General features: G+C 42.9%; 1 protein-coding gene across 7 annotated transcripts in view; it reads left to right on the top strand.

Moving 5' to 3' along the window:
• The first annotated feature begins 905 nt into the window (after window positions 1-905).
• Window positions 906-26,611, top strand: part of FBXO42 (F-box protein 42) — a 100,625-nt gene continuing 74,919 nt past the window's right edge. For 5 of the 7 annotated variants that reach the window (XM_077837132.1, XM_077837135.1, XM_077837134.1 and 2 more), the window contains exon 1: window positions 906-1,081. The gene's annotated coding sequence lies outside the window, so the exon portion shown is untranslated. Of the gene's footprint in view, window positions 1,082-6,383; window positions 6,446-9,654; window positions 9,778-26,611 lie in introns of those variants that run through there. The other 2 variants (XM_077837129.1, XM_077837131.1) reach the window with 2 other exon arrangements.

Below are 26,611 nucleotides of genomic sequence, written 5' to 3'. Positions count from 1 at the left end.
AGATCCTGTCCAGTCTCTGGCCCTTTGGGCGGTTTCCCAGGCATGGTCTCTGCCTGAAGCAGACTCCTTGTTAGCAATGGTCCCTGGGGCGCTTGTGGCTAAGAGGTGGCTGGAGCAAGCCTCACACCTTTTACCTGCTCTGCACGCGGGAGGGTTGGGAAGGGGAGACTTGGGGGAAACAGCCTGGCTGAGGCGAAGGGGTTTCTGAAGTGTATGCAGGATGTTGCTGAGCCGGTCAAGGGCCTGGCTAAAGGATGCACCCAGCGTAGGGTGCAAAGGGCTGGGCGACAGGGCCTGCAATGGCACGTTCTCTTGTCTGCAAATGACCTCCCAAACATGGTGCCCAGCATCGGCACTCTCCCTCCATGACTGCCCTTCTCAACATGGCGCCCACCCCTTTCACGCCCCGCTTAGATTGCCCTTCCCAATATGGTGGCAGCATTCGCCCTCTTCAGTGACCTTTCCAATATGCCGCCTTTCCTTGCCCTCATACTCTAACTACCTACATTTGCCTTTTGCAACATAACAACAACTCCCCTTCCTGTGCGAAAACTGCCCTTCCAAATATGGCGCTCAGCCTGTCCTTCTTCGTTGACCTTCCAATAATGGCGTCTGTCCTGTCTCATTTTTGTTCGTGCTGCGACTGTCCTTTATGGTTATTCGTTTTCTCCCTTCCCAATATGGCTCCCGGTTTGGTTAAACCTTCCTACTGGCCTGTTTCGCAGCTGTGTAGCCTCCCCAGTATGACCCCAGACTGCTACCCTTTGCGTGACCTTCTCAATATGGCGCATGTCCCGTCCTTCTTCTCACGTGACCTTCTGAACACGATTTCCGCCGCTCCCATGTCACGTGACCGGGCCGGCGCGCGCCTGCGCGCTGCTCTCCCCCTCCTGGCTGGACTGGAGCGCTGGTGGTTGCGATGCTGCCGAGCGGAGCGAAGATGGCGGCGGCCGAGGGCGGCTCGGGCTCCCGGTGCCCGCTGCTTTGAGGGGGTTGGGCAGCGCGGCCGTGGAGCAGGGGGAAGGGCCCCGGCTCCTGCCTTTACCCCGGGCCCTGGAGAGAGCGAGGCGGCGGCGGGGAGGTGAGTCCCGCCGGGGGGTGGAGCGGCGCCCCGGGACGTGGGGGAGGGGGCCCGGCCGGGAGCGTGAGGCGAGCCGGGGCATGGCGGGGCCCGACAGCCAGTGCGGGAGGAGCCCCCGGGGCTGCGGGTGGGATCCCCCACGAACGACGGTGGGGTCGGCGAGGGGATCGGGTCTCCCTGTAGTGGGGGACTCCCCATGTGAACGGGGGCCTGGGAAGCTGCCTCTGGGGTCATGAGAAGGGAGCTAGTTCCTCAGCTTGGGGTGGGGGGAAGGGAAGGGTGAGGAGCTCTGCTTGGGGGCGCTGGGGTGTGGGGAGAACCCCTCAGCTCCCTGCCCGCGACCCCGGCTCTGATTCAGGGAAGTGGAAACCCGAGCAGACATGTCCGCTCCCTGTCTGGGAGGTGAGGAGGGGCTACGGCTTTCTGTGCCGCCGCCCCCCCCCCCCCCCGCCAGACTTGGGGGTAGTGGGGCTTGCAGCCTCTCAGCAGGACTCCGAGAGAGGAGGTGGTTGTGGGAGCACCTGCAGCGTTCTCTGCTCTTTCCTGGGAGGGAAGAGTAACTAGCCCTGGAGTGTGCTCAGGAAAGACCTGTTCTGTTCTGGTGTGAAGGTGGCTGCTTTTAGGGAGGGAGGTCTGGAAGGGGGGATTAAACAGCAAATCCAGGGACAAGAGTTGGAGACTGACCATCCTGTTCGTTAGAGAAGCGCTTGAGTTCTCTGTGTCTAACGAAAGCTGTGTATTTTTGCTGTCTTTGATATAATGCTGATGAGTTACACTCCAGATTACACACCACAGCTCCTGCCAAACTCTAGTCAGTCAAGAGTAGTCTACATATAAGGCATGATTCTTTAAGTTTCCATTCTGATTGCTATGCTGAAGGGGAGGATGGTTCTGCTCCATCATAGCATAGTGTGTGCATAGTGCTTGTGTGGGGAACAGTTGCACTAAGATTCCCATTTGCTTTCTTTTTATTACTCACTAAATACTAACTTCTGAGAGGATGTTACAACTTCACCATTTTAGGAATAAGGAAAAAGCTTGTTTCTCTTCTCAGTATTTTCATTGTCTGGGATATTGTTAGTAAGAGCACATTCTGAGAAAAGGGATTTCTTTCAATATGTTCTGGTTTTGTGAAGGGCATTAAACTCTGTACTAATGTCTTGGGACAGCCAAAGCTGTCATAAAATTGGGATTTCATTAAAAAACACAAACTTCAGCAATGCAGCACAAAGCATGAATTTCAGATTACGCAGATCCAGACAATCAGGACTGAGAGAACTTGCGTTCACTTGTGTTTTTCATAACAAGGCTGGTGTTATAATGAAGTTGCCAGTAGAAATAGCATTTTATATGTATAAAAATAAAGATGAGTCCAAAGAAAATATTTCAGATCTGTGGAGAACTTGTTGTGAGTTCAGAATCTAAATGAGGCTCTGCATGTTGTGCCTTGGGTGTCTGTGAGAGATATATGTTGGATTTAGGAAGCTTACATTGTATTCATGCTAGTGGTGAACATAACATAAACAGCAAGAGATGGTAGCATGGGTATTACTTTACATTATCCACCTTCTCTGGCTTTCTTCTGGTAGTCTGTTTCACTGATGGTGTGAGTGAAAAAGGGCTTTTTGTTAAACTATGAACTGAATAGTATTACTTCGGTGGGATTGCCTCAAAATGCATAGCTCTTACGAGGATTACATTGTATTGCTGTAAGCAAGATGAAACCAGGCCTCTCTGGCTGAAGTATTTTGCATAGATGAATTCAAATTTGAAATCCTAACATATTCCGTCTGAGAACAGGTGTTTATTTTTTCGTGGCCTCCGAGGCCGAGGGTGGAACATTGGCACATAGCATTCCTGATTTTGTGACCCAAACTCTGCTGTTGGAGGTGTTGGGGAAAGAACGAAAGGTATATGAAGGTACATTGAAATGTATGTCTGTAGTGTATGGCATCAGTTTGTTACCTGTAACTATTTCCTGCTTATAAACTAACTCAGTTGTGGGACTTCTGTTGTGAGGCTTGCTTAATGCCTATTGATGGGCACATCGTTTGCATTAAAATGGCTTCAGTTATCATAGTGAGAACTGTTTACACTGCAGGCTAATAAATGGTGGAACCTTGCAAAAGAAACACTGTTTATTTGGGCAGAGAAAAACAGATTTGATCTGGGCAGAAATCATGGTCCTTTCTAGAGGAGTGGTTGATTGCACTTGAGATACCACTACTAACCTAAATTCTAAACTTAAGAGTAGCAGTATTCAGCCTTTAAGAGCCATCTTGCCACCTAATGGCACCACAGAGCTGGAAAGAATCCGTGTACGATGCCCCAGTATTGTGTGCATTATGAAGTCACATCAAATGATGACATTACATTGTCATGACAAATTGATGCAACATCACAATACAATGGTTATAATCAGGGAATGAAAAACTTATCTGATGTGCTAATCAGAAGACTAAACCTGTTAGCTAGATGCTGACTTGAAATATTAGGGGAGGCTTACCATCATGGTTCGGGGCAGTATTTGATGAGAAGTGTTATGCTAATCCAGCTTCTTGGGAGGAAGGGATGCTGGAATTCTTAGTAGGGTTTTGTCCCTGGACCTTGCTTGGGGAAGGGTAAGGACCTCTTTCTTAATAAGAGATTACATTGTTGCATACAATAGGTATACGCAAAAAGAAAAGGAGTACTTGTGGCACCTTAGAGACTAACATTTATTTGAGCGTAAGCTCTCGTGAGCTATAGCTCACTTCGTCGGATGCATTCAGTTTTCAGTGCTGTGTGACATTTCTCTCTCATACACTCTAACGGCAGCAGGTATAATAGTAAAACTGAGCTTTTAATCATCAGCCTTTACTGTCTCTCGATAAATAAACTCTCTTGCTAACCCACAAATTGTCAACTCCAATAATGTCAACTCCAATAATTCTATTCTCAAAATTCAAGAAAGTTGTAAAAGAACCTTTTTAAAGAATGAGGCTCATGCGCAAAGTGGACACAAACATTGTAGCTGTGGTTAAAATACAATATCTCAATCGTTCATTGGTAGGAAGGAGCCTGAATTAAATTTTACTTGATGGAGGATTTTAGGTAATCGGTATTAGAGGATACTACTTCTGCTATTTTTGTTTCTGGCTTTTTGCTGGTGAGGTGCATTTGGAAATCCTTTCGTTAGAATATTAAAATATTAAAACAGTCTGGCTCTGTACTGTATTTAGTTTTACATTTTCTTTTCATATGTTTAGTGGAAAGAGTGACGTGAACTGTTGGCAGGGGACAAGGTACACATTTTGTGTGCAGAGAGGAGGATTATTATCAGCTCATTCCCAGAATATGAATGTTTTTTTAAATATGTGTTCAAAACGTCACTAAACTTAAATTGCACTGTAGTCAGCTGAGGTAGTTGCCAATTTATGTTGCTTCCACAGCATAATTTATGCTGCTGAGGGTTGCTTAACAAGGTTACCAGTTTATATAAACACACCTTTGTGACAGTGTGAAGCTTTTCCCCCTGTATTTGGTTATCAGAGAAAGTTGTCAAAGATATTGATTCATGTCTCTAACAAATTTATGACACTAGTAAACACTGATGAATTTCATAGTCTCATTGGCTTTTAAAAGACAACATCTTTCTGATATTGGACATGGGCTTAAGAAAACAAAGTTTGGCGCATAGTCTCAAATAGCTGGATTAAAATTTCCTTTCCAGAATGCTTGCATATAACCCAGTGAGACATCTGTATCATTATTAAAGTGGCAATACTAGGCCTGGTATTGTGCAAGATGCAGAAAATATTGTTGTTACCCATGGGAGTTTACAATCTCAAGTGCCATGAATGTCCTAGAGCTTTAGTTCATTCCCATTAGATTGTTTTGTGGTTTGTCCTCTTCCCTAGTTTTCTAGAAACCATTGATACATGTGTGCTCCTCTAGCCTGGAGATGGACACCACCCAAATGCCTGGAAATACAAACAAATAAAAATGGGAATTTACCTCCCATCTAATGTGAATTGAAGCATCATTTACACTCCAATAGTCTGTATTGCTTCCTTTGACTTGAATGCATTTTAAAATGTTTGTCTGGTTTATTTTGTCCTGTGAAGTTCCCGAGTTCCATACTGGACCGGGCATTCATTGGTTTTAGGTAGGTTCTTAGTGTTACCTGAATTTAGTTTTTGCTTGCTTGTTACATGAACATCATTGCACTACGTCTGTAACTGTACCCTCTCTGGCCATGATTTCGTCAGAGCTAATAAGATCAGTAGTGTTAATTGCAGAACTCTGGGCTATCCAGGAAATGGTGTTGGACTCAGGAAGTTGTTACTCCCTGAGTCAGTACTGAACCAGTGTATGGAAGTACTATGCTGATTATGTACTGGAAGAGAGTGTCATTTTTCACAGTGGTAAGGATATAAACCCTGATGTCTTGGCAGAATTCAAATTTGGTAGGTGTACATTCTGCCTAATTAAAATGCCTTTTGTGGGTTGATGAAATATTAATTTTGCTGGCACAGAGGGGATATACTGTCCTAGAGGTGGGTGCATTTCATTAGTAGGTGAGTGAATATATGTATGGTTTCAGAGTAACAGCCGTGTTAGTCTGTATTCGCAAAAAGAAATGGAGTACTTGTGGCACCTTAGAGACTAACCAATTTATTTGAGCATGAGCTTTCGTGAGCTACAGCTCACTTCATCAGATGCATACTGTATGCATCTGATGAAGTGAGCTGTAGCTCACGAAAGCTCATGCTCAAATAAATTGGTTTGAATATATGTAGTATTCAAACTGATTTAGGATCCTTCAGGATGAAAGCCACTGCATAAGCATAAAGTTTCTCTCTGAAAGGTAGACTCTCTTTACTAAATATGTCTGAACCTGAAAAAGCAGTAAATCCATCCATGTACTGGATTCAGGTGCCAAATTTTGTAAGTGCTTAAACAGTGATATTTTCTTGTGGCATTTGTTTGACGGGGAACCTGGTACTGTCCATTTGTAAACTTTTGTCACACTGGAATTGAGACTGGGAACCATGGAAGAGGTGTTATAATGTGTCCAAAGTCACCAGACTGCTTCTGTTTAAATCATAACAAATTCGGACATACTTCTAGTGTATAGGGGGAACTATAATAATAGAGGCTTCATTCGTTTTTATAAATTGTTGTGAATCTCCTTGTACTTCTCTGTGAACTCCCAGTCACAAAGAAGGGGGCTGTTTGTATTTGGGAGATGAACCCTTCTGAAAGACTGAATTCTTTACAAATCTATATTTTTCAGAAGGCCATTGGTTTACTGCTCTGACTGATGTTATGCATGATCTGATTCCAGTTCTAACGAGGCTTTTGCTTGTGTGCATTATGGTGGTAAGATTTTTTTTTTTTTAGACACAAGTGGATGGAAAATCACTAGTCTTTAAGTGTTTCTTGGTTGCTTTGTGAGTTAAATTTCTTCTGTTAGAAAAGGAAGGTGTCTGTTACATTTGAGTAAATACATTTACAGACAAGTGTCAGTGGCTTTTTTTACCCTTTTTACATATTCTATTCTATGGAATCAAGTATATGAGCTAAAATTATTTAGATTAAAGGTAGCAGTTCAAGGGATAAGTGGGAAGTTAACTTTTCCTGTCTTGCTGAATTTGTACTGTACCCCTTTCCCACTCCTAGGTCTCCTTCACTCTGGGGTAGCTAGGTGATTGTAGGTTTCAGAGTAGCAGACGTGTTAGTCTGTATCCGCAAAAAGAAAAGGAGTACTTGTGGCACCTTAGAGACTAACCAATTTATTTGAGCATAAGCTTTCATGAGCTACAGCTCACTTCATCGGATGAGTGCTGTGGAAAATACAGTGGGGAGATTTTATACACACAGAGAACATGAAACAAGAGGTGTTACCATACACACTGTAACAAGAGTGATCAGATAAGGTGAGCTCTTACCAGCAGGGGGGTAGAGGGGAACCTTTCGTAGTGATGATCAGGGTGGGTCATTTCCAGCAGTTGACAAGAGTAACAAACCATTATGAATTTCTAATGTCAGAAGCCCACTTGAGTATGATGATTCTGGGCCAAGCATTAGCCTGTTCCAGGCGTACCAGAAAGTGTAACTCCGAGACCTATAAATTGTGTAGCAGGTGTGCATGTTGTCTCCTGTCACTGTTTCAGAGAACATCTTTGACTCTTGGACTACAAACTTTTTAGATCATGTGCTGTTGTGTGCTGTTAGATGTCGTCATGTTTTGTCCCAGTAGTTGATGAAATGAGCCCACATATATAGTTCATTTTGATTGTAGCCACCTGATCACTCTGCCTTTCTGACAATGGGGAGCTAGGAGTCAAGAGATCTAGTTTCTAGTTCTCAATGCACCCTGGTTTGCTTCAGTTGACCACTCTGTAAAATGGGGATACTTTGTGAACTCTTGTAAGATCTTTGGATGAAAGGTGCTAAATAAATGCAATAGAAGATCAAAAGTTAATTATTGAATTTGCCAGTGGCCTGTGTAATTTATTTGTAGTATCCTTAAAAAAAAAAGGTTTCTTGGTGTGTTGCCTTTATAGGACATTTTGCTAAAATGTTATAAAAATCTAAACAAAAACCAATTCTGAAAATAGTTGAAAGACAGGAGAGAGCAAAGCAAATATATACTTGTCCAACTTGTGTTTTACATCTTTCCTCTTCTGACAAATCTAATGAGAAAACGAGCTATTATAAAATTCAGAATCCTTAAATTACTAATGAGCTAATGACCTGAAGAATAGCTCTGTGTTGCTCAAAAGTTTTTCTCCCACCATCAGATGTGGATCCAATAAAAGATAGCTCAGCCCCCTGTCTTTCTCAACAATCTAACTAGAAATGTAATCTGTGAATTGTCTCTAGTATTGTATGTACTTAACTTTAATTTCACATTTTTGTAGATTTGCATTGTGTTTTTCTATTCATGGGCCAGTCATCTCTTGATCTTTCTTAGTCACTGGGCTGCTCGTAGTTTTCTCACTGTCCTGTCCTCTTCCCTCTTACGTGTGTAAAGATTTAGTATAAACCTTAATGTCAGATCTGTCCATGCATGTGGCTGATCACAGGGGAATCCAGAAAAAATTACCACCTCATAATGCAGAATAGCCATTGTATCCCCAATAACTCGCCACCCTTAGAGCCAATTTGTTGTACTCTTCATCTTTGTATAATGTTTGGCTGGCTAACGGGGGAGGTACTTATCCTTCTCTTCCCCATCTGCATTACCTCCTTAAGAATCCAAATGAATCACTTCTGACTTGCCTGAAATATATCAACACTCCAAATGAGACCAGTGTTCCTTCTGAATCTTGTTTACAGAGCTGCTTTTCCTCCTGCATGCATGTGTAGAAATACTATTGCTAGTCATGTAAGAAACATCATTTTTAATGGTCTTAAACCTCTAGTACTGGAAGTTTTAGCTCTTCCAACTTCTATTGGTAGTGCAGAGCTTATTGATGATTAGCATAAGGGATTCCAGACTGCCAGCTACAGAGTTAGTGGTAGCTTGGCAGGATTTTGATATGTAGGTAGAAATGTTGCCTTACAAATCAGTCCAATATTTGTCAAATTGTAGTTTGACTGTTGTAGGGACACATGGTGCAGTCATAATTACATGCATCCATTGTCCCTGTAATAATGTACTTGCCTAGTGCATATAGAACCCAGTGAAGAGATGCAAAATATCTTCCATTCTGAATTGCAGTATACTAAATATATGTAATTTTTTTATGTATAGATCAGCGATCAAAGTATTTATTGCTTCTTTGCTCTCCCTGGTCATATCATGAGTGAGAATGCCAGTGACAAATGCTGACACATTTGAATTTACATGTTAAACCCCTTTGCTCAATGTGAAGGTAAACATTTGTGTTTTCTGCAGAGTTCTGTACTTACCTTTCTCATATTGGTATCCAACAACCTTTCAGTTTTTGCTTATTGTGTTTTTAGTTTAGTCCTAAGTGTTCTCAGTTAACTGTCATAAATATCAAACGAGCTCTCACACAAATAGTCGAGTATTCATTTTAATATCTAGAGAGGCAGTGTCCTAGTTTATTAAGCGCGGGTTAGGGAGCCAGAAATCTCAAATTCTAATCCCAACTCTGTCAGCAACTTGCTGTGAGACTCTGGTTCCTCAGATTCCTTATCTATAAAATAGAGTTAATTACCGCAGTGAAATGTACAGAGTTAGGCAGTGGAGCACCCACTGTCTGAATGCTGTTGGAATTCATAATAAAAATATTATTTATGAACGAATTTAGGTTAACTTTTTTTGTAATTGAACAGCAGGTTTATACATATGAAGTGCTGTCTCTGAAGTGTGTTTTTTTTAATAACACACTTTTGGCGTCATGTAAATTTTTTTCTAATTAGAAACTGAAAATTATACATGCTAGTGGTTTGTTGCATTAGTTCTGTCAGCTAAAAAGTAGTGCTTTAAAGAAGAAAAAAAAAGCCTTGTGTATAGGTGATGTTTCCCTCCTCCTTTATCCTGGTCAATATGAAATCAAAAATTAGTAGGTGGTTAACATTGTACTAACTGATTTTTGTTGTCCTTTCCTTTGTAGCATGAAAGCTGAATGTGGCTCTCATCCTTTCCAGACCCACTGTACCCCTTTCAGGAGTCTGATTTGTCTTGCGTACCCCCAAGTTTCACCTCACTTAAAAGCCACTTGCTTACAAAATCAGACGTAAGTGTCACAGCACACTATTACTGAAAAATGACTGTCTCATTTTTACCGTATAATTATAGATCAATCGGAATATAAATATTGTACTTACATTGAACAATGTAAGCAAGTCATATGAAGTTTTAGTTTGTACTGACTTCTCTAGTGCTTTTTATGTAGTCTGTTGTAAAACTAGGCAAATCTCTAAATGAGTTGATGTCCTCTGGGAAGACCTCTGCGAACCCCCAGGCGTGCAGGTACTCATGGTTGAGAACCACTGCCCTAGTTCATAGAATGTGATTCATGGGATCTGTGTGGTTATGATAAACCAAGTGGATGCCATGAAGCATCTTTTTAGGACAGGCTTGGTTAGTGGGTCACAGTTCTTCATGGGATATATAGTCTAGAATACACCGTTAATCTGAGTGGATATGAATCTGATACGGAGGAGACTCTCTGGTGCAGGTGCTAAGATGGTAATGTCCATGACAAACTAGCATTACCTAGATTCTCATGCCATAGCTGCTAAGCAGAAAGATCATTGCAATAGCCAATTCTTCAAAGCAGTGCATTCGGACAGTTTTAGAGATTGATTAAATCCTGAATGCTGAACCTGTCCTTTGCTTTTGCAGCATCTGTTGCTTTTTGATCGTAAATTACATGGCATTCCAGACACTCTTCCTACTTTCAAATTAAATATCTCAAGGCTCCTTGTTATGTAAATTTCTTAAGCAACATGACATGGTGGGGAATGGAGCATCATGGTTCTTAAAATTAGGATGCAGTATAATTTTGCTCTGTTGTAAATACAGAATTTGCTTCTCTGCAAACATACTTCATTAAGTGTATGCATGCTTATTCAGAGACTAGTAGAACTAGACATTTAAGATTTGGGTGTAGAGTGAAGCAGCATATACTGCTCTGCCAGTAATCCTAACTTTGACCTGGAGTTTGTGCTGAAAACTACTTTTATTGAGAATTTGAACTGGCTAAGCATAAATCTGGTGGATACTTGTCAGAAATCTGAACTTTATTGAAGTCTCAGTCATACCAGTACACGTACTGGAAGCTGCAGTTGATTGCTTGACTTTGAGCATTAAACAAAGTGTACAAATATTAATTACTAATTACTTTTCTTCCCTCAAACCTCCATCATCCTTCTAGACAAAGCTACATCTGCCTCCGTACTCCATTTAATATACAAAGTCAAATGACAGTTTGTCTTAATTTCTCTCTCATTTCATTTTTCATTGAATGACAGTGTCCATAAGGTTACTTTGTGCAACTCAGGCTGTCTCAGCTGCTCCTGGAACTCAGCATTAGGCCGGTATTTATCTTTCTGAAATTAAGGTTTTGAGGCACAGGCCTTCAACTGGGGGCAAATCTCCAGTATACAAAAGGAAACAGTTATTTTTTTTTAAAGTATCCCTGTAACTTTTTCTTGTGTATGCTTCCTGACTTAATGTTCCCAACTATAAAAGCTGTTTTTGGTGTTAGGGGTGCAGTACCCAGATGGTCAGTGTTTTCCTTTTGTGTTTGTTTTGTTTCCTTGTGGCCTGCTGAAATTTCATGAAGCAGGTGCAATCTAGCAGGATCTTTCCAATCCAAGAATGCTGCAAACTGTATGGAATTGTCACTCGGGTTGGGGAGCTGCTTTACTGTCAGAACAAGTGTAATTGACACATGGTTATCTCGCTGACCTTATGTGACAATGCAGTCTTCTTGCACTCTTTTCACTTGGTGTTTTGCAGCATTAACCCCTTTCTTTCATTGTCATTAATTTAAACATGGATGTCCTGCTGCTGAATTAATGCTGTCATGCAAATAACTAGTCTTTTTCAACTTGGAAATTCTTGTGTTACTGCTGTGACCGGACATATTATACCAGTTGTATATTTTCTCAGACCACTCTTCTCCTTTGCTTCTGCCCACATTTTGTCCTTGCATGTGGCTCTCAAATCTTACCTTCAATAATCTTTTTGTCCTGCCCCATTATATGCTTCATGATTATTGCAGTGCTTGGTTAACTTGACCCCATTATTGGCAATTCCTGTGACTCTTGTTTTCTTGGTTCCCTTTCATCTGTCCCATGTGCACGATCAATTCTGTTTGGTTAATGCCATTTGATGCTCATTGTTAGTCTGGTTTTTCACTTTGATCTATTCAAGTACACAGTCACTCAGATTTACCACCTGTCCATTTGGACTACACAGGCTCATTTTTACACCACTCATAAATATTCTTTTGGCAGTTTAAAAAAGAAGAAATTGTGTTTGCCCTCCATTTTCCAGGTCTACTTATTTCCTGTGTTTGCTGGTGAGTTTGTTAGGGATTAAATTTATAGTCAGTCCTTTTAAAAAAAAATCTGATTTATACACTAATGTAGTTTTCAAAATTAGGATTAAATCCAAAAACATTTCTCAAAATAAATAAAAATTCCCATGTGGTCAGTTGCCATTTTACCTGTGCTATGTGTTAGTTGTTGGCTAGCTTAAATATAAATAGTCTTCAGATGGCCATTTGAGGATCAGACAGCATTTGCACATGTTTAAAAAATTAGGGAAGATCCTAAATTAACAGTATGGCTCAGGTATTGTTATTCCTGCATGATATCTCTCAATTAGCATGTGTGTGTTTGATTAGCTCCGTGAAGAAACTAGCACCTTTTGCATAAAATCCCCAAATGCGTTAGTTCACCTGATTGTTAAACCTGAATTCCAAAAAGTAAACTTTGAAAATGAATGTCTTTGCTTATTGTGGAGAATTTTCACCTTCATCTCTCATCCCTTGCTGCTGAGCATTGTCACTTAGTCGATGCTCTCTCTGATGCACAATTTGGCTTTGTGCATCTGGGGCTGGGAGGGTCACTGAAGAGTAATGTAATGGCTACAAGGGGTAGGACAGAGGAGTCTCTCAAACCTAGGTCTCAGTCATGTGAGTACCTGTTTCATAGTTTGTATTGGAAACAATGGTTCATATTTATTTGAGCATAAGCTTTTGTGAGCTACAGCTCACTTAATCGGATGAAGTGAGCTGTAGCTTACGAAAGCTTATGCTCAAATAAATTGGTTAGTCTCTAAGGTGCCACTAGTCCTCCTTTTCTTTTTGCGAATACAGACTAACACGGCTGCTACTCTGAAACCAATGGTTCATATTGATCAAGTGGTAGAAGTAGTACAGGAAAATAATCCTTTATTATAGTAAAAAAATAAGATTAATATGCTACAAGTGATGTCTACTGCAGCGTAGCTGGAAAAAGCAGCCTTGAATATACCTTGGTTGCTTTAAATCAACTCCACAGTTCTTGTTTTTCTTCAGCAAAAACAAATTTTCAATGTAATTATCCCTGCAAAAAGTATATTAATTGGTCAAATATAGGGATATTGTATTTTAAGACTACACTGAATCATTTAGTCTAATAAAAATCTGCGAACATGGCTTCTGTTTTATGACTCGTATTAGTACTACACACACAGTCCTACTGGTTCTAGAAGTATAGCATGTCTCCCTAATGACATAACTGTAGGCTTGATTTTATGCACCTAAACCTATAAACAAGTTGATTAGGTTTAGTGGTCTTTGTAGGTTAAAAAATAATTTCAGACACCACAAAGAGGAACAGTCCTGCATAGTAACCTTGAGAGTTGTCCTCTAAACAGTGGATTTAATTTACTAGTACAACTTCACATGCTCTGCAATCCAATATCCTGAGAAAGGAGTTGGGCTGTATTTATTTAAAATATCTAACGGTGACATGTCTTGTAGCCTTTATCAAATGCAAACTGGGTTCTTGGTAATGATTCATTTTAGGCACTTTTGGAAAGACACCCAAATTCTTGCTGACATTCCAAAATTTGTTCTGTACAGACTCTGTACCACCGTCAAGATAAAAGCATTGTACTTTGTCCTCAACTTACATTAGGACTGGAAAAAAGTCTACTTATCTTCTTAAATCTTCCAATACATTCTGAAGCCTGAAAGCCATCTCTTTGTTAATTTGTGTCCTTTCCCCCTTTTTTCATTTGACAAGCATGCACTTCCCTTTTTACTTCGGATGGAGCTGAAATCAACCAACTTTCTTTTCCCCCTAGGAAAGCACAGCTCTAAAAGTAGTTAACAGCTGATTCAGAGCCAGCAGAGGGAGCACAGGAGCAAAAACGTTTCCTGTGTACTTTCCACTAGAATAACAGTGTTCTTCTCAAAAAGAAAAGGAGTACTTGTGGCACCATAGAGACTAACCAATTTAATTGAGCATAAGCTTTTGTGAGCTACAGCTCACTTCATCGGATGCGTGCAGTGGAGTAGCCAGTACATTGCATGCAGTGCATGCATCCGATGAAGTGAGCTGTAGCTCACGAAAGCTTATGCTCAGTTAAATTGGTTAGTCTCTAAGGTGCCACAAGTCCTCCTTTTCTTTTTGCGGATACAGACTAACATGGCTGCTACTCTGAAAAGTGTCTTTTCAGTCTCATCAAGAGCAACACATTTAAAAAACAAATTGAGATACTTAAGTCTTGTCTGCACATGGAGTTGTTCCTGATTAACTTTCAAGGTGTTTAAGTTAAACAGGAGCACTTATTCCAGAATAAATTGTTCACATATGGAGTTAATCTGCAACATGTGCCCACAAGACTCCAGAGAATTAGTCCACTAGATTAGAACTGTTTCAAAATAGGGTCAAATTTGTGTCTAAATTACTTGAATGTCCTTTTTTTTAATTAATCCAGATTACACAGTTTGTGCCAATTCCAAGCTTAATTTATATTTGGCTCAGTCAGTCTGGATAGAATATCTTTGAGTTTTTTAATCAGAGTTGATAGCTGGAAGTGTGGAATACACTCTTGATCTCAGTCAGGATTATAGTCCTGTAGTTAGATGGGCCACCCAGTGGGAATCTGCCCAGCACACAGATTATTGATCCATCTTTGTAACTATTTGACCTGCAGGCAAATGTATTTAGTGCAGAGTGTGATTGATCCAAAGCTTGTTGGGCTAACGATATGTATTGTGAACTTTAGCAATACCTAATTACATGACACAGAACAGCTCCTTTAGTGCTGTTGTTGTCTATTATGGCAGCTCTTCTAGGAGAGTTTTTTCCACTTGGCTTTAAATAGGTTTAAAGAATAAAACTAGCATGCAGGCAACTTCAGCTAGTAATAAGGCTATGAAACAAAACAGAAAAAGGCATCACGTTTATTTGTGAGGGATATTTTATAGTGTACCTAGGTATTAAAGGTGTAAATTAGTTTTATGCAGCAGGCTGTATGTGCAAAAATATGTGGAGAGAGACTAGGACTGAATGTCAGCTGTGGATGTAAATGTTTTTGTTTTTAGCTTTTTGCCTGAGTTCTTGCAGTAATATTTTACCAACTTTTTCTTTAAAGATTCTGGTGTCTGTGTTTTCAGTTTGTCACCAGAATTTGGTGATGGAATAAGTTTTAATATGTATGGTTGGGTTATGCTCAATATCATCAATGATTTAGATCAGCGGTTCTCAAACTTCATTGCCCCAAGACCCCCTTCTTACAACAAAAATTACTACAGGACCCCAGGAGGAGGAACCAAAGCCTCAGCCCATCCGATCTCTGTTGCCCTGGGCAGGCGGCCAAAGCCATAGCCCACTGGCTTCAGCTCTGGGAGGGGGGCCTGTAACCTGAGCCTCGTTGCCCAGGGTAAAGCCCTTGGTCTTCAGTTTCAGCCCAGGGCAGTGAGGCTCAGGCTTCAACTTCGTCCCCAGGTGTCAGTCTTGGGTTTAGGCTTTGGACCCAGGCCCCAGCAAGTCTTATGCCAGCCCTGGCAACCCCATTACAATGGGGTCTCGACCCACTTTGGGGTCCCAACCCACAGCATGAGAACCGCTGATTTAGATAATGGCATAGAGTGTACACGTATTAAGTTTGTGGATGATACCAAGCAGGGAGGGGTTGCAAGTGCTTTGGAGGATAGGATTAAAATTCAAAATGATCTGGACAAACTGGAGAATTGGTCTGAAGTAAATAGGATGAAATTCAATAAGGACACATGTGAAGTACTCCAGGTAGGATGGAACAATCAATTGCATACATACACAATGGGAAATGACGGCCTAGGAAGGAGTACTGCAGAAAGGGATCTGCAAGACGCGAGAAGCGATTCTTCCACTGTAGTCTGCGCTGATTAGGCCTCAACTGGAGTATTGTATCCAGTTCTGGATGCCACATTTCAGGAAAGATGTGGACAAACTGGAAAAAGTCTGGAGAAGAGCAGCAAAAATGATTAAAGGTCTAGAAAACATGACCTATGACGGAAGATTGGAAAAAATTGGGTTTGTTTAGTCTGGAGAAGAGAAGACTGAGTGGGGAATATAACAGTTTTCAAGTACATAAAAGATTTTTACAAAAAGGCATGAGAAAAATTGTTCTTGTTAACCTCTGAGGACAGGACAAGAAGCAATGGGTTTAATTGCAGTAAGGGTGGTTTAGGTTGGACATTAGGAAAAACTTCCTAACTCTCAGGGTGGTTAAGCACGGGAATAAATTGCCTAGGAAGGTTGTGGAATCTCCATGATTGGAGATTTTTAATAGCAGGTCAGACAAACACCTGTCAAGGATGGCCTAGAATTGATAATATTCAGTCTTGCCGTGGGTGCAGGGGACTGGACTAGATGACCTCTCGAGGTCCCTTCCAGTCCTATGATTCTTTCATTTATAACAACACATAGTACTGGACTCTGTGTAATTGAAACAGGTTTTTACAGGCTTGTGTCTGGTGTCCTTTATGTATAGTAATACTGTACGGGTTTTAACATGTTCAACAGGAAAGAACTACTTATGGAAAATCATTGCTATTGCATACATTTGAGTTTTACACATGTGAAACAGCAGGAATCTATGCAAATGTTTATTTCATTCTCAAGGTTTTAGATTTCTTTCTTTGGGTATCCTTTTGAAAAGCAGTTAGGGGGAAAAGCTCAACTTCAAACCTCACTTCCAAGGACTCCTGACTGTCCTCTCAGAGCTAGTGGTGTTGAGAAAAAGCTTACTGAAAACATCTTCCAGTGCCTCAGTCTGACTCAATCCTATGCAGCCATTTTATGTCTCTGCAGACAAGGGATGTTGCACATCATTCTGGTCCCCAAAGCTCATTGCCCAGATGCACATTTTTTTTAGTCTGGATGTTCCAGTGCTTTATAGAAACATTTTTCTGCAAAGATAATTCATCCAATTTGCTAGGTACAGCAGTGTAATGACCAAATCCCTCTTCCTTTTTCCTACTCTGCTGCTGGACTAAGGTCAGGAAAAGAGTAGGATTTTGTTTCCAGCACAAGTGATGTCAGGTGTTTCTTAACCTGTTACTGACATTTACTTTAATCACAATTGTAGCGCTACTCTTCCCTTGCGAATTAACTGGATTTTGCAAAAGAATACTAGAATCTCCCCAAGGGAAGTGGTTTTCCTTTATCATTGAGCGCCAGCAATTCAAGGATTGATTTAAATATTTACACACACATTACAGGATCTATTCCCTACCTCTCCATCCACCCCAAGATCCCTGACACTCTTAAATATTTGTTCTCTCCCTGCTATTCTCCACCTGTCACTTAAAACAAGTAGTCTCTTAGAATTGCTAACTTATTCCTTGAGTTCTCTCATGTATGTTCAGTGCTCTTCACCTGACTGCATGGACTTGACAGTCTGTACAATCTGTTTTTGTAAATAGCTTTTCTACCATAATTTTTACTGAGGAAATAGGATTTGCCCGTTTTAGCACTAAGAAAAACAAGTGAAGCTTGGATACCTCCTTTGGTTTTTGGGGTATTGGTGGTGCTAGTGGCACTGGGATAGGCTTGGCGAGGCTTGATTATCTTGCTTTGTTTTATGCCTTAGCATTTTTCTTCAGTTCCGTGCTGCCACACTTTGTTTCCTATTTTGTATGAGACGATGGTGTGATCTTCCAGGGGGCTGGTTCAAAGAAAAAACAGTACTTGTAGCGCAGGTCAGAAGCTCTGAATATGTGACCTGTCCGGTGACTGGTCGTCATCACATGCATTGCCCCAATACCACAGCTTGAACGTTCCCCCTCTGACACGGTGATCTTTGGAAGGACATGGCTAAGTGCATAGAAGCCAGCCATTTTTATTTACCTACCCATTGCGTTTTTTTCCATTTGGCAAACGTTCATTTTCCACTCTTGCCTCTTACTGGAACTGAAATTACTCCCGTGGTTCTTGTTTCCACCAGTATCCTTGGTAGTGCAGCTGTGGGCAGATAGCATTAGCTGTTAGCGAGAGCATGAAACAATCTGCAAATCCAACAAAAAATGTCACTTGAGAATTTTCTTTTCTGTTAAAGGTGATTTCTTTTAAGGGGAAAAAAAAAAACAAAATCAACCCCCAAGACTTAGAATCTGAAGAACCCCTCCCGTTGGATAAGTGTTTTTAAGGTAGGTTAACAATTGTCTAAACTACTGGAGTGTCTCAGTAAATGCTGACTAAGGCCATGTCTACACTACTGGGACGGCAGCAGTACAGCTATGGAGCCACAGCCCCATGGTGTCGATGCAGTCTGAAGTGATGGACATTTTTCCCTTCACTGTAGGACAGTGGTCTCCAACCTTTTTACGCCCAAGATCACTTTTTGAATCGAAGGCCAACCCAGGATCTACCCCCACCCCCTTCCCCAAAGCCCTGCCCCACTCACTCCTCTCCCCCACCCTCACTCACTTTCATCAGGCTGGGGCAGGGGTTTGGGCTGCGGCCAAGGGGTCTGCAGTGTGGGAAGAGGCTCTGGGCTGAGCCTGGGGCAGGGAGTTTGGGAGCAGGAGGGGGCTCTGGGCTGGGGCAGAGTGTTGGGGTGTGGGAGGGAGTGCAGGCTCTGGGAGGGGGTCAGGGCTGGGGCAAGGGGTTGGGGTGTAGGAGGGGTAAGTGGTGCTAGCTCTGGGAGGGGGCTTAGGGTGGGTTGGGGTGCAGTGTGTTGGGGTGCAGGAGGGGGTACAGAGTGGCTCTGGAAGGGGGGGTCAGGCTTGGGGTTTGGGGTGCAGGAGGGGGTTTGGGGTGCTGACTCTGGGAGGAGGTTCAGGGTGGGGCTTGGGGTGCAGAAGGGGGTGTGGGGTGCTGGCTTCAGGAGGGGCTTCAGGGATAGGGGTTAGGATGCGGCCTCCTGCCGGGCAGCACTTATCTCCAGCGGCTCCCGGTGGGCGCAGCGAGGCTGAGGCAGGCTCCCTGCATACCCCGGCCCCACACCACTCCCAGAAGGGGCCATAGCGCCCCTGCAGCCCCGGGGGTGGGGAGAAGGGGCACGTGGCTCTGCGCACTACTCTCTGCAAGCACTGCCCGCTACAGCTCTCCTGCCCAATGGGAGCTGCAGTGGGCAGTGCTCGCAGGCAGGAGCAGTGTGCAGAGGGAGACCCCTGGGGCGACAGGGCTGCACTGGCCGCGGGAGGAGTGTGGGGCCAGGGTAGGCAGGGAGTCTGCCTTAGCCACACTGCGCTGCCGGAGATTGTGATCGACTGGGAGATCCTCTAGGATCGACGGGTTGGTGACCACTGCTGTAGGAACACCATCTCTGAGTGATTGCGGCTAGGTTGATGGAAACATTCTTCCATGGCTCTAGCTTTGTCTATGCTAGTGAGTAGGTTGGCATAGCTACGGGTCGCTCTGCGGTGTGGATTTGTTTTACACCACTGAGTGATACAGCTATGCTGACCTCAATTTTAAATGTAGACCAGGCCTAAAGCCTGGCCTACACTACAGATTTAGGTTGAGGTGGGGGAGCTTACGTCAACTTAACTCTATAAGTGTCTATGCTACAATTTTGCGCCCACTGATATGAGTCACTCACTACACCAACCTAATAAATCCACCGTGTCAGTGTAGATTGAGCCACCCACGGCTCACAGCCCAGAGCCCCGCACTGCCCCATGCTGTCAGTTACATGATGGAAGTGCTCCTGGTGAGGACGTGCACTGCCCACAGACGGAGCATAGTGTGGACATGAAAAAAAATGATTCAATGACTGCATAATTAAGTTGATTTAATTTTCTAGTGTAGACTTACCTGGGGATACATTGGGCCTGCCTTCGCTTTGAGGGAAATGCTAAGCTTTAGGTAAGACACGTAAGCCTTTTGTCTTAACCCTCTCTCTGAATGCTGCATTCCTGTAGATACATTGTTTTGAAGAAGCTGTACTGTAGTGGTTCCCAAACTTTTTGCTAAGGTGACCCAGCTACTCCATTTTGTCCTTTTTGGGTACCCATCCGCTCCCCCACCCCAGCTCCCTGCTTCGCTCTTCCCAGCCCCATAGCTTTTGCTCTCTCAGCCCTACCCCCTCCTGCAGCCCCAGCTGGCTCCTCTCTCCCCATGGATGGGTTGTGATTGCTACAAGACTGCTGACTGTCTGCTTGCTGGCTCTGGCCATTTCCTCTGCATTGCTACAGCTACCCGTCTCCTGCTCTCAGTTCCCATTGCTTGGGGAGTGTGCTCCAGGCGGCAGCAGCAGTGTGAAGGAAGCAGCAAGGGCCAGGGAGTGGACAGTCAGCAGCCGGTGTGTGGCTTGGAGGCACTTCCAGGGCCAGTGCAACCACTAGGCGAACTAGGCGGTCGCCTAGGGTGCCAAGTGGTTGGGGGCAGCCAAAAGTGCGCTCCAGGGAGGTGGTGGAGTGGAGGTGAGCTGGGGCAGAGGGTCGCGGGGAGGGCCGCCTGCAGCAAGTAACGGGGGGGGGGCGGGGAGGTGGCGCACAGGGGAACCATTCCCAGCCCCAGCTCACCTCTGCTTCGCCACCTCCTCTGAGCGTGCCGCCCCGCTCTGCTTTTCTCCCTCCCAGGCTTGCATGCCAAACGGCTGATTGGTGCTGCCTGCGGCGTGCTCGGAGAGGAGGTGGAGCAGAGGTGAGCTGGGGTGGGGAGTTGCTGCATGACTTCCTGGGCCGAGGGGGGGGGGTGCCTCAGGGTGGCGGGGAGCTGCTGCGGGGGGGGAGTGCTTCAGGGCGGGGGGGGGGAGGGGTGCAAGGTGGAAGTTTTGCCTAGGGCGCAAAACATCCTTGCACCAGCCCTGGGCAGTTCCTCCATGCTGCTGCTGCCCAGATCCCTCTCCCTCAGCCTGCTGCCCAGGGGATGTGAGAGTGCGGGGAGGTGCGGGCAAGATCTGCTTAGAAAACACTGCTGGACTGAGTCACTGTATATTCACCCACTGGTCGCAGCTCCTGAAGGGAAGTCTGCTGCAGGTACCAAACCCAGCTGGGCCTGCTAAGGCAGCAGAGTTAGTAAATGGGTGCTGTAGCCCAGAACCCAGTCTGAGTGGAAGAATTGCAGGATGCCACCCTAGCGAGGTAAAGGCTTGAGGCCGAAGACCTGGAGGTGGGTGCTCGCCAGAGAGATTAGCTAGGGATACCAGGCAACTGTGACAGGAATGTTTTAATACTTATACATAAGCAATTTAACAATCTGTGGTGGTTCTTATCAGATTTCAAGACAAGTCTAAGATGAAAACAGTAATTTTTTTTGCTTACATCTAGCTTCCCCACTGTTTTTGTTACACAGCAGTGAATGGTCACTTCAGCAGATTCCTAAAACAAGCAAGTTCTATTTCAAATGTATCTGGGAAGGGAGGGCAGGAAAAAATGAAACCCTATAAAATGCCAAAATCAGTTATAAAATATATTGACAGTTGCAGTGACACAGCTTTTGGGGACAATCAAATAAATTTGATCATCACTAGCCTGACTTGAATTTTATTACATGAATTTGTTCATTTATTTATCTATTATTTTAAGTGTTTGGATTTTCTTTTTGGTGGGGTTTTGGAGCTAGTTGGTAAATGTTTTGAAATGTTCATGCTGCTTTGGAATAAAAACACTTCTCTCAGAAAATGAAATAGGAGAATATACATCTGGTGAAAAATTAAAGGATGCTTCAGAGCAGTCCTATTATGTGATAATAAGTTGTTAGAGTAAAACTGGGCTCCAGTCTGTCTACATGTTGGGGGTAAATGAAGACTTGACTGTATATTTTTGATGTGGTGCCATCATTTGACTTCAGTATAGATGAGCTCTTGATCTTGAGTATTAATGCTGCACAAATTAATATTTACAGCTTACCTAAACTGAAGCCTACTTTATAATGTAAATAGTGGACACTCAAAGTGCTAGATTTGCTGATCAGTGATGTCTGGGAGCAAGTCCTCTATTATCCAGGAAGCCCTGCTTTGAACTGTTGGAAAACTTAAGTTCAAAATAAAACAAGAATCATATGGAATAATTCATAAGGGGAAGATGATCTGTTCTTTCTTAACTCAGAAGTAGAAATAAATACTTCCTTACCTAGATAGTACTCTCATCTGCAAATGCCAAGTGCTTTATGAAGGTAGGCATCACTGTTGCATGTTAGAGATGGGGACGCTGATGCACAGATAGGTGATCTGACTTGGACAAAGTCATCAAGCAATTTAGTGGCAGAGTCACTGGCCTGGGACACTGGTGCTGTTTTCTAGAATCCTTTTTCCCTGAATAACAGGTTCTTATTTTCAGTTTTGTTTCTCTGTAATAAATCTTCTGGAGTGGATCATAGCAAAAGCGTTTCTCCGTCCCCCGTCCCACCCCAAGGTAGGTGGAATGGACTGTAATCCTACAACAGTCTTATGGTAGCCACTCCTTACCCAGTGTAAAACACTGCTCGTGTACACAGATTTTTCTGATAGTAACAAATCAAGTTGTGTAGAATTATTTGTCCGCAGATTTTTGTGTTTGTGGAGTTGAAGGAGTGTATTACTAATTTGGGGGTGTGTGTGTGCATGTGTGTGAGAAAAATAACAGTGGAAAGGCTTGGAGGAATATTATTTGTGAAACTAAAATGTTTAGAAAACCATAAACTAGCAAAGTGGAATGAATCCAACTATTTCTAATGTGACATGATTTTACACAGCAGGCTCTAATACATCCCTGGCTGGGGTTGTTAGGTTCGTTTCTTTGATTTCTGCTTGGAGAGTAAATAGGACTTTCATTGTTTCCATGTTGAATCCTGTAATACCAGCGCCCCACCAGTTTCAACTTCCTTTTAGTCCACTTCCTGTGATTTTTTCCATAGAGTATTTCAAGATTACACAGATGACAATTAATGTTAAATATAAATGTTCAAGGGATGCATTCACTGGAACTTGGTGCTTAGTAGCCAGACTAGTTAGAAGCACTTTCTCCTGTTCTAGTCAATATCATACAGTTCATCTTTATATACACTTTCTTCATACATGGTATGAGGACGCTCTTTATGTAGTCAAGTGTAAACTAAATTGTGAAGATTTTAGTATTAGAACAGATTAACTGGTTCATTTGGGGGAAAAGGGTGCAGGAAATGAGAACGGAACAAGTGGAGCTGCTGACACTTGAACTAGGCTAACCCAGATGCTGATCGCTCAGGCTAACCCTGCAGTGCTGCATGCTCTAAAGTGTCTGGACAACTTGCTTTTAGTTTCTCCATGCTGCTATTTGCAGCTATTTTTCTGGCCTGTGCCAAAGACTGAACTTGCTGACTGCGCTTGCTCCCTGTTTGGAAAGATTTGCGAGGATTATACTTCCTGAGTTTTTAGCCTATATAGAGAGGGCACCAGAACACCTGTTCAGGGGAAATGGAGTGCCTCACTGCAGCCTGATAGATGTTGTAGGCAGACATGAGATGGAGTGGGGGAGAGCATCATTGTTATACAGAGGACTAGAGTAGCTGGTTGTGGGTGCACAGGAAGTCAGATTGGGCATCAGGTGTGTTTCATATAACAGCTGAAAGGGAGAGAGAAGGATAAAGTGACATACATACTGAAAGTGGACTAAGGGCTTGTCTACACCATGCAGTTTTAGTGACAAGGCTGTGTTGACACAGCCTTGTCGCTAAAAGTCAGCGTGTGTAAACGCTCTTTTTCAGTACTTTCTCTGCATTTTAGCCCAACGAGCGGTGTTAGCTTTGTGGGCAGGAGAGCGCTCCTGCTGACAAAGCTGCTTTCACACTGCCACTTGCGTCAGCAAAAGGTTTGTCTTTGGGGGAGGGCGGGCGGCTTTCTTAAGTCCCCATGAAAGACAAAAGTTTTGTCAACAACTTCGCAGTGTAGAGAAGACCTAAATAGTGAAATATATTACGTCACTTTTGGTTCATGAATTTTATCCCCTTTTGCAAGCCAGGAGAATTTTAAAATTATACATATAAAAATTGTGAATACGTTGGGTTAATTGCTGGAAACCTGGTAATCTGAAATGGATACTCTATAACCATGCCCAATGTAAAGAAAGATTCTCTGAATAGAACCTGTGCTGAAAACGTGTATGGTAGAGTTTAAGAACTAATTGCAATGTGGGTGGTATCCTTAAATAGACAGAGAAGCAGATTTGTGTAGAACTTTATAAATGTGACACCAAGAGCTCTGTACCCTCTGGCTAGGACGATAATGCAAGAAGCTGAGAGCAGGATAAACTACATCTCAGAGGTGCAGTGTCCCTAACTAGAGTGTCAGAAGTGCTCCGACTTTGCTACTCTCTCTGATAGGGTTTTGCTTCAAACAGTGTTAGGGATCTTGGTCACAAAACAGCAGTTTGGATAACTTAAACTAGCATGGAAGGGTTTTAAATGGACCAGATATCTGATCTGTTACGACAAATACTGTGATAAAACATGAAGACTGGTATTAGCTAATAGTATATGGGCTCCAGGGCCTTTCCCACTTCTCCTAGGAGTAGTTTGTGTAAACACACATCACTTTTAATCTGTTTCTGAAGCACCCTTCATGGTATCTAGGCACTGTATATAAATAATAGAAAACAGGGATCCCTCCAAACAGGACAGGCATTTCTCTGTTCTGCTCTCCTACTGGATCATTGATTGCTTTTTCAGAACAAAATGTTGCATGTTTTATATCTTTTTGTATTTTGGGGTAATGCTTTATGAAAGAGGTAAATTATGCAGCTTGATGGGAAGATGGCAAGGACTCTTCCTGATCCCCTTGGGCAGGTTATTCCATAGTCTTGGTCTAGCTATTGAGTCTCTTCCCCTTGCGTTTAGACTTGGGTTCCGTTAGCCATAGTGCACTGGGTAACTGTTGCGGTGGGTCCTGGAAGGAGAAGTGAACCTTCATTTAGCACGGTCCTCTCAACAACTAAAAATGTTTTACCATACATCTACTAGCCAGAAATAGACATGAAGGACAAAGGTAGATATCTGAGAAACATGAATACCCTTGTGTACTCCATTACTGTTGATTTCTAGGTTTGCATTTGTTAAATTTTGGAGGCGGGTGTATGTTTTTATCTGTTCTTGTCTAAGTAGCATGCAGTTTGCTGATAGTAACAGCAGTTATGTCAAATCATTCTGGTTCCAGGCATTCTTTGTCATAACATTTGCTATATTAGGGAGTAAAGACGCTAGAAGATTTGAGAGCATCAGATGATATAATAACTGTAGCTTTTAGCAGTCTGTAAATTTGATTATATATTTTAAACTTTATTTCAAAGATTTTGACAGCCCATATAATTTAGACTAGCTCTCCTAGAATTTTACATGGCTCTGCCTAATAAAAGCAGAGCAGTTCTGTTTAAAATGTACAATCCGTGCGTGTTCCTAAAAGTTATACAGAACTTTTCTTGTCTACTTCTATTCACCCGGCAAGTTCCATGGCTTCTTTGTTTGTTGATTCTGTTTCTATACCAGTTTGTTGGTAAAAATAAGCTGCTGTGTTTCAGGACTAATCGTGAAAATTACTCTTATTTGGTCACCTGGCAACACTCATCATGCATGTGTAGGAGAATGTGCTGTGTGAAATTTCTGACCTTTGAAAGATGACATGCATATATACAAATAATGTAAACTAGACACACGCATTGGTCACCTGCAAGGATTGTATTGGTTAATTCCATAATGGTCCAGCTATCCCATTTTTCACTTAATTGATCCCAGGAGAGAATTCTGTGAAGGTTGAATTCTTCCATGCTTTGTTTCAGCAACGGGGGTGTTTTTTAAATGTTGATCTACTTGAGTACAGTCATTCTGAATTCAATAGGTTTCAGAGTAACAGCCGTGTTAGTCTGTATTTGCAAAAAGAAAAGGAGTACATGTGGCACCTCAGCGACGAACCAATTTATTTGAGCATAAGCTTCCGTGAGCTACAGCTCACTTCCTTGGATGCATACTGTGGAAAGTATAGAAGATCTTTTTATACACACAAAGCATGAAAAAATGGGTGTATACCACTACAAAAGGTTTTCTCTCCCCCCACCCCACTCTCCTGCTGGTAATAGCTTATCTAAAGTGATCACTCTCCTTACAATGTGTATGATGATCAAGTTGGGCCATTTCCAGCACAAATCCAGGTTCCCCCCCCACCCACCCCCGCAAACCTACTCTCCTGTTGGTAATAGCTTATCTAAAGTGATCACTCTCCTCCTTCCTGAGGAAACTACAATCCATCGGTGATCTTCCTGATAACACCATCCTGGCCACTATGGATGTAGAAGCCCTCTACACCAACATTCCACACAAAGATGGATTACAAGCAGTCAAGAACACTATCCCCGATAATGTCACGGCTAACCTGGTGGCTGAACTTTGTGACTTTGTCCTTACCCATAACTATTTTACATTTGGGGACAATGTATACCTTCAAATCAGCGGCACTCCTATGGGTACCCGCATGGCCCCACAGTATGCCAACATTTTTATGGCTGACTTAGAACAACGCTTCCTCAGCTCTCGTCCCCTAACGCCCCTACTCTACTTGCGCTATATTGATGACCTCTTCATCATCTGGACCCAAGGAAAAGAAGCCCTTGAGGAATTCCACCATGATTTCAACAATTTCCATCCCACCATCAACCTCAGCCTGGTCCAGTCCACACAAGAGATCCA

The sequence above is a fragment of the Eretmochelys imbricata genome, chromosome 18 (genome assembly GCF_965152235.1).
Source record: "Eretmochelys imbricata isolate rEreImb1 chromosome 18, rEreImb1.hap1, whole genome shotgun sequence".
NCBI lineage: Eukaryota > Metazoa > Chordata > Testudines > Cheloniidae > Eretmochelys > Eretmochelys imbricata.
Note: the sequence above shows the minus strand (reverse complement) of the source record. Positions and strands in the feature narration are given on the sequence as shown.